This window comes from Topomyia yanbarensis, chromosome 2 (genome assembly GCF_030247195.1).
Source record: "Topomyia yanbarensis strain Yona2022 chromosome 2, ASM3024719v1, whole genome shotgun sequence".
Lineage (NCBI taxonomy): Eukaryota > Metazoa > Arthropoda > Insecta > Diptera > Culicidae > Topomyia > Topomyia yanbarensis.
The window spans coordinates 343,548,456-343,557,251 of NC_080671.1; the positions used below are offsets into that span (position 1 = coordinate 343,548,456).

Consider the following 8,796-nt stretch of genomic DNA (forward strand, 5'->3'; position numbering starts at 1 on the left):
TCAAAATTAGCTTATATTGTGATTTTCAGCCAAATTAGGTAACATTTGAGGTTTTGTCCGACTTTTGTTTGAAGACCCGCCACTGTGCGCCGCAGTGTATTCGCGATTTATTTATACGTCTTATCTTCTTGAACAAAATTTCTTAGCAAAACTCGTTCCAATTGAGTACAGTGAGATGCTCGACCCATTCTATAACAAATCTTTGACTTATTCAACATTTAAGTACAGTTACTAACACGCTGAATTCAAACTTCACCAAATAAAACGTATAATGAAATTATGTAAAATAATAACACGTTAATATATTTCACACACCTATTATATTGACCAGACGAGAAAGCCTGCGGCAGTCTTGTTTTGCATCTTGACAAAGATTGCAAATATAATCAGCGCCAACAACCCACTAGTAACTTGACAGATCCCAAGGCTTCTGTGTGCGGTAGGTGTGATTGAGACTGCTGCAACTTGGTATGCGGATTTGAGAGAAAAACAAAATAATCTATCACACACCTATTTTATTGGCCAGCAGTGTATATGTGTGTTGGCTTCTACAAAGGTAAGATCCAAGGTACCATCCACGATTCATCATCATCATTTATCAAAATTCGCTATGACCTGCCCTTCGATGAACAGATTAGTGTACTAACGCTTGCATAAAAAATAGATTGTTCATGCGATTATATTGCCATCTGGTGGTGGGTCCACCGATGAATCGTCAATAAATATAAGTAGGCTATATACAGGGAAAAAAAGAACAGCTTTATCAGTTCGTTTACGGTATTCAGGGAAAAAGCGCAGAGGCAACTATGTTCGTTAATTTGCAATTAAAGTCGGCTCCTCTCCGGATCGAAGAAGTCCGTCATCGTGGGGCACTTTGTGTCGGCCAGGTACAGCCGAGCGTCATTATACAAGATTCTTGTGTTCCTGGAGAAATGTGAGACCATCGAGCGTAAGCCAGGTTTCGGCCGTCCGACGGTTTTGCGTACCTGGAAGGTGAAGTAATTACCATTTTTTCAGTTCCAGAAATGAACGAAACCAACTATTTACGAAATGTACGAAAATGCTTCGTTGCAGAAAACGATAAATTAATTCTTACATTGTACAATCATTTTCGTTTAAATTGATTTTATCAGTGTGTAGAGCTTAGTGCACCAGTGATATTTTTTGATCTAGGAGAGATATAAGTTTTGACAAAACTTGTACGATATTGCTTGACATCGGAAATTACAGCCTTTATCACGGCCTTGGTTACAGTAAAATTATATCTTGTCCACTACGTGTTATACGTATTTTCCATAGTAAATTACAATACGAGCTGCCCATAACTGGAAAAAGCATAAATGGATACGGTGTTTTTCTTTTACTTTTTACAAATTACTATTCCTACAAATGCGCGTGAAATAATAATTGGATATGCTCTCGAAGCCGGAAAGGCACTGCTAATTTGAATCAACCATTGGTTTTGCTATAATGCACACCTCAACTCGTTTGACATGGCTAAGGTTGAGAAGAAATAAGGGGACGCCCATATACCACGTGGACAGTTAAGGGGATTTTAAGGACTACGAAGATAGGAACATTTGCCCATGGAGAGACGGGTAGGGGTATGAGAAATGTTCACGTGGACTCTTAATCATTTTTCCTTTATTAGAATGTAATATAGATTTGCACCATCATTAGTATAAATGCTTGCTGCTTTTCTTATTTTTTTCCAAAAGTATACCCAAAACTAGGCCGTAATACCTTAACGGTAATCAGAAAAAATTGATTGAGCAAGACGTTTCAAGCTAAAACGGTCCCAACAAAAAATTCCCCAAACGGCAATACTAACACATTCAAATCTTCTCTGCGTCGCACTCATGTTCCATCAATTCTTATTCAATAAATATTAACGCGTCGGATTGTTTGGAAGTGTGCAGCACTTCGCTTGTCATTGTATTGCGCTTCAAGCGGAGTAAACACAATGGGGATGAAGACGAGGTTCGATTTTTCTACACGACACATTCCGTATTTGAAGATCGGCTCACACTCGGCTAGCTTCAAAGCACAGTCAGAAAAAACGAGTCGGAATAGTGGTGGGGTACTTCGGCCGGTGTTAAATTGAAATTTGTTTTCTATCACGGACGTTAACAGCAAGATAGCGACTGCACAAAACATGAACAGTCCTTCCCGTCATTTACGGGAAGCAAGACCTATGGTTTGGATCCACGTGTCCAACCGAGGGTCCGGATCCAGACACTTGTCTGGATCCAAGCACCAAGTCTGGGCCTGGTTCAGGTCCGGACTTGGAAAGGGGAAAAGGGGATGGGCTAGATCCAGATACTGGTCCGGATCCGGTTACTGGTCCGGTTGGTTTGACTCGGTACTAATACTATCATAGAAATCGACCGAATTATTCTACATGCGAACAGAACCGAGGTTGACACATACTGAAAAATTGTTTGATTGTGTGATGCACATACATGAACAACAACCGTAATTCATCATTCCACCGTTTACTACCTTTGCGAGAATATGAGTTTAATACCGCAATGCGCAATTGCGTGGTCTGTTACCGAAAAGACAATAGAATCTTACCCAAAAGTAATAGAAACATACTCGTCGGATTTTGGGTGTAAGAAACACTTAAATCACACATGCATTTCTGTATCCAGCTTTTTACGTGCCACAATGGCGATCTAAATTGTTCAGTTCGTAATACGTTTAATGACCCTTTTTGACAATAATCGTTTACGTCAACCTCCCAGTGAGATTAGGTCATCCTACGTTAGTCCTGCGTTGGATGTTTATTCAATTCAATTCTTCAACTGGGCGTCAATATAAAGGCAATGCTCAAAATTTGCGGATAATCAGGAGTTAATGTTTTTCAGCGTTAATAACATACATTGTAGTGAACGAAATTACACAATGTTAGCAGCAATCTATCGGAAAACTGTGCACCAATTTTATAGTAAAAACTAGGATGAAATGCTGCATCTCAAAACGAAACGCTTTTTGTATACAAGCTTGTACGAAAAAGTTGTTTCGACTTGGTTGCATAATGTGGCTCCTGATTTTCGACAATATTTCGAAAGCTATAGGGAAAACCGAAATTTACCAAACTATTTCAGATAGAGCTATCAATATGAAGCACCTACCGAACATAATTTTTTTAAATGTATCATATAGTCAGCCACTTTCATATTAATACATATACCACAGACTATCAGACATAACACTCGAACATAGCTAACTCTTCCAGAGCTCAAAAAAATTGACATCCCTGCGTGAACGTGAAAGAAAACGAAATTCATTTCATGACCGGCTTGATGAATAAAATGTTTGGTTCGTTTCCCTCGTCATTCGTTCTCTCGACATAGCGCATTCAGGTTCGGATATGTTCGGTTTCAGAAGCAAACTGAATATTGTTTCTATGCTAGCTCTGAGAGGGATTATTGAGCAAAAGTGCACCAGATACAATTCACTTATGCTCGAAAATGTATAAGAGGCCAACTTCTGCCTTTAAACTGTCTACATAATAACAAATGAATGTTTTGGTTGATGAAGGAATTTTTGTTTCCTCTGCACTCAAGCATTCAATTCTGCATGAAATTTCAGTCAGTTGGAAAGTTAATGAATGAGGGAGGCGGTGAATCTGAATGTTGGTTTGAGTAAATACAAGCAGAAATAGGTATCTGATTTTGAATTTTCGCAACACTGAACTCTTCATCAGTTTTAACGGTCAATTTAAATATAGTTTTGAATGGTACAATCTTCGCATTGACGATGATAATGCTACTGACATATGGGTAAGAATACGGGGAAACTGGCGAAAAATTATTCTCGTGTTTGAAGGTTTGTATATAAAAGGCGGTATCAGTATTCTGGTAAAATAAGTGAAACGATATTTATGGAGCATTTTACTCATAGTGTCATATATGTTTGCCTGTAGTGCGACTACGTGGAGATCCAAGATGATAAAATAGGAGATGAAAACATACGCCGCCTTTAAGTGTGTTGGTGTCTTGCTAGTGAAATTATACTCATGGTTTCTAGGCCTCTGGAGAATAACATCAAGAAAACCAACCAATCAAAACGAATCTTGTAAGCAGGTGGTGAAAATGAGTATATTGACCAGGCCCGCAAATAGCAAATATTTACATCACTAACCAATCCACGTGCACCACGTACTTTTCTTTTTACCTTCACCTTCTTTTTGGTTAGAAAAAAATATCAAAACCGCCCGCACACAGAGAAAAATGTACCCTGTATACTGTGTAGCGCGGTATTGACTAATCCATGTGAAGTTATGTTAGTGCAAGATTGAGGTTAAATCGGGTGGAACTTTTGACAAATGAGGTTAAATCAGGTGGAGAATCTCTGTATGCGTGTCTTATTTCGTATGCATATTTGACCATGCACAGTGCATCTGTGTTGGTGTCCTAGACGTCAAACAAGTCATAGCCTTGAATTATTTGACGTCTAAATCACTAACACATTTGCAATGTGTATGCATATGTAGGGATTTGTATAGATATGTATTAAAATGTATACGAAATAAGCGTGTGCGCGAGATTTTCTACCTGATTTACCCTCAATTCCACCCGATTTAGCCTCACACTAACACAATTGCACGTGGATTAGTCTATAGTAGTTCAACTTTGCGTGTCCGCTTTTATGTTTTGCATTACTATTATCCCGGCCTACTTTTCAACTCGTTGCGAATTACAAGAATTAGTTGATTGTTTGTTCCTCACAAACAGTTATACTCGCAAAAACACCACAAAATCGACTTCCAAAACATTTGACCGAAGCTCTTTCGTGATTGACTGTCGCTATGTAAATTCCAGGCGCAATTCTTGAACTGAATATCAAGATCTGTGTTTACTGAGTAGACAATTATTAGAAGCTGCTGCATGGTTAGTGGATTGTGGATTACATTGCATATCATTAGATTTGAATTTCAAGTCCAAGTACCGTCACGATACTCCGGTTATTGCCCACCCCTTCTTTTTATGTGCTATATTGTCGATTGTCGTTTTATTGAAAATGATGCGATCATAGACTTGAATTTCGAAGTGGGCGGAGCGTTATGAGTGTATTTAGTTCATCCCAAAGAGAATAGGGAAAGAGACGAAGAGTAAAAATCAATCAAAACAGCAACACTCCCTTTATGATGATTTCAACACTAGAATTTTGGCAACCGCTTCCACAGGCAGCACTTTAAATGACTCTATTATATTTTGAAAACAAACCGTATGTCGATCGTTGGATTTGTTTATCAAACGATGCGCATTTCGAAACAAAGAGATGAAATAATTCTAAAGCTTGTTTTTACTCATACATATACTCTAGAATGCACCTCACAATCACGATTGAACCAAATTCTGACGAAAATTGAAATTTCTTTTTTAATAGATGTACAATACTTATCTCCTCCAACTCAGGCATGAGTAATGTTTATTTACATTGCACGATTGGTCTGTTCAATAAGGTATTTTTGGCAGTCCTGTACTGACAGATTTTCGTAATCAATAAAACAATAAATTACATTGCAGAGGCAAGCTTGGCAGTCTCCAGCTGACGAACCAAGTCTTACACGAGTAAATCCTTTCTTCAGCGTATTTTTCTCATCTTATAGATTCAAAACATGCAAAAAATCGACGTTAAACAAATTCAATTTACACTACACGGAAAGCTGATTCATCATATTTCCAACTAAAAAAGTAGTTTATTTTTTGAGTTCGACTAAGTAAAAGTTTTACACCACTTGAGGCAACTCATATCAGGGATAACATTGCGCATCTTAACACGATATGATTTTTGTATAAAAAGAGACAATTCCAGTTACTGTTTAAAAATATTTCATCTATTGAAAAATATTTTCTAGTGTTCCAACAGCTAATTTCCATCATTTACAACGTCAACACTGAATCTTTTGAAAACGAACAAGTTCGGTAATGATTCATCACAGTTTACCGCACATGCTAACGGTCATTTTTCAGTCAACAAACAGAGCAAACAAGTTTCCCTTGCGGAAACAAGTTCGATTACGTGTCGTTTGAAACTTTTCATTCGACTGAATCAGTTGTTGGTCGTTCTTTTCCGCTGATGGGTTGGAGGTTCAACTTCTATACGACAAAATAGCTCAAATCACCGTTAAATTTAGCTGCATTTTGTGTATACATACACTTTCGCACTGCCATGCTATGCTTCTTCTGTTTTGTTTTTTACCATTTCAATTCTCTTTTTCGTCAATTGTGCTTTTGTGCAAAACTGCTATTTGCGGTTGTTAGGTGATGGACATTAAACCTGAAATAATTCCACGACAGCAGCTTTTCAATTCGTGCTACTTTAAGGTGTCTTGTTAATCATTCACGAGCCTTCTGCTTCCCACAGCGATCGAGAAATTGTAAATATTGAAACACTGTGGCTTAGACTCATTTTCAACTACATAACGAAACGAAGATCTTTCGAATATTCCGGAGACAACGCCCAGTCGCAAAAAATGTGCTAATGCAAACGGGTCTTCCGATCGTGCGGCTTCTTAACACTTTGATCTTGCAAGGCCCCAACACACAAACGTTCCACGAATATAATATAACAGACACAGGAAGACTTATTTATTCCTCCATCCAGAAAGATATAAAAAGCAATAACAGCAAAAATCACCTCTCTTCGTCGAAACTCTGCCACACACTAGTTAGTGAATACTGTATAGAAGTACCCGCGAGAATTGAAAAATTACACACTGCAACAGCCAACAATCGAACGGCTTTTATAGTATGTGGATAATTTGTAGTTCTGTGCCGAAACAAGACACTCGCGAAAATTTGCGATCCGAACGCGACAAGAGTTGAACTGAAACTGACGCGCTATTTAGTTCCCGACTGCCGTTCGTAACTTCCTTTCCGATGCCGTCATGCCGGTATGACGAAGGCCACTGTGGGTTGCGCCGCGATGTAAAATTAGCACCGATTGTAACTTGCTTACTGAAGAAACATTACACTCTCACATAATCTCCATTCACATTCAAACATTATTGAAATCGTAAGAGATATATGACCAATATTTTTCATTTAATATCGCATAGTTTGATACAAAGCATTTAATTGCAAAATATATAATATATAGAACGTTTAACCTGTAATACGTTATAAAACGTGAAAATGATTCATTTAGATTCGATTACACGGTGCTACAAAATAAAAAAAAAATGTGTACTTTTCAAGTCATCTGTTAAAGGTTGTACTGCCGTTAAACGTATATTTGCCCCATGTTTTACGGGATTCATTCCTATGTACATGGGACAATTATGCATATAACGGCAGTGTAGGTCTGGTCAACACAAAACCACGTTTCATCAATTTGACATACCCTCAACATCTTGATTTATAGCAAACATTTTTTTTGCAAGACTTTCGGCACTAAATTTCACCATCAGGCAGTGCCTTAACATGTAATAGAAATTGCGTTGTTCGGATGGCGGGAACTAATCATTGGAAGGAGTTTCTCTGCCCCTTTTGATTGCGCATAAATGTCTCTGTTTATGGCTTCACTCCCTTTTGGCCCTTTATACAGTGATAATGTGAATGTCATTTGATAACATGATTTTATCCTTGCTGTTAAAAGCATCTGCAGCCACTGGAGTATTCCATGCACTGATGGTGGGTTCTTATATCATCATCATCATCATCATCAAATATGAAAATTGCTCAACTTTTTTATTAAAAGCGGCAATATTTTTATGACAAAATTAGAGAGCACACACTGAAAAAACTTAACCCGTTAACATCATGTGAAAATCTGGTTTGTGGATTGAAAATTATTTCAATCCACAAACACATGAAATGCACACGGTTGTCACTTGAATATCCATTCGAGTGTGAGAAATATGGTTTTCAAATGAAATTCATGCGAACATGGTGTGAAAAGCACATCAACATCATAAGAAATACCATGAAATACTGAAATTTCCAAATGAATTGCACGTGAATATCACATTGTTTTACTTATAGATCTCATTGGCAGAAGAATCGGTGAAATCAATTGTTTTACACGTAGAAATGCACTACATGTTTTTCATGCGAAAGTCATGTGGAAAATTCATACTTTACGACTCAATAGCATGGCGATGAACGTTCAATGGATAAATACTCGATAAACATATGATTACGGCTTAAAAGTCAGCTGTCAAAATCATCTTTGAAAGGAAATTCTGGGCAAACCGTTACTGACTAAACACAGCTCATAGCAGTTAATGAAAGAGAAAACTTTTCTCTTTCGTTTACTACCAACATCTATGATTAGCAAGTAACGGTTTGTCCGGAATTTCCTTTCAAAGATAATTTTGACAGTTGGCTTTTAAGCCGTAATCATATGTTTGTCGAGAATATGTCGTATTTACGTGGAATTTGTTTGAATTTAATTTGAAACACCACATGAATTGCTTTTTAATGAATTTTCATGTGAAATTCCAAGGGAAATCTTTTTTTTTACTTTTTAACATATGGTTTATCGTGTCGATTATTTTCATTGCATTTAATTCCGCATGTAACGACCTATACACTATCCGTCAAAAGTTTGGAATCGCTTCAATAAGTATTACAACACCTATATTGAACATAACAACACCCACCCGGACACTCTCACTTCCCCCCGAAAAGTTTAGCATCACCTAGGAAAGGGTGAAATCATGTTTATATTCATATTCTTTGCAGAAAACTTGTTCTTCAAATCTGGCAGGTGAACATTTTATTTTGGAATTATGTCACTAAATGACGCTACACGTACACGTAAAATTGTGAACTTCCACTT

General features: G+C 37.5%; 1 protein-coding gene across 5 annotated transcripts in view; it reads right to left on the bottom strand.

The window, feature by feature from the left end:
• The window catches only part of LOC131684125 (annexin B9), a 34,601-nt gene extending 27,740 nt beyond the window's left edge, over nt 1-6,861 (bottom strand). For 3 of the 5 annotated variants that reach the window (XM_058966699.1, XM_058966700.1, XM_058966698.1), the window contains exon 1: nt 6,652-6,861. The gene's annotated coding sequence lies outside the window, so the exon portion shown is untranslated. The remainder of the gene's footprint in view (nt 1-6,651) is intronic. The other 2 variants (XM_058966697.1, XM_058966696.1) reach the window with 1 other exon arrangement.
• Nucleotides 6,862-8,796: the final 1,935 nt, after the last annotated feature.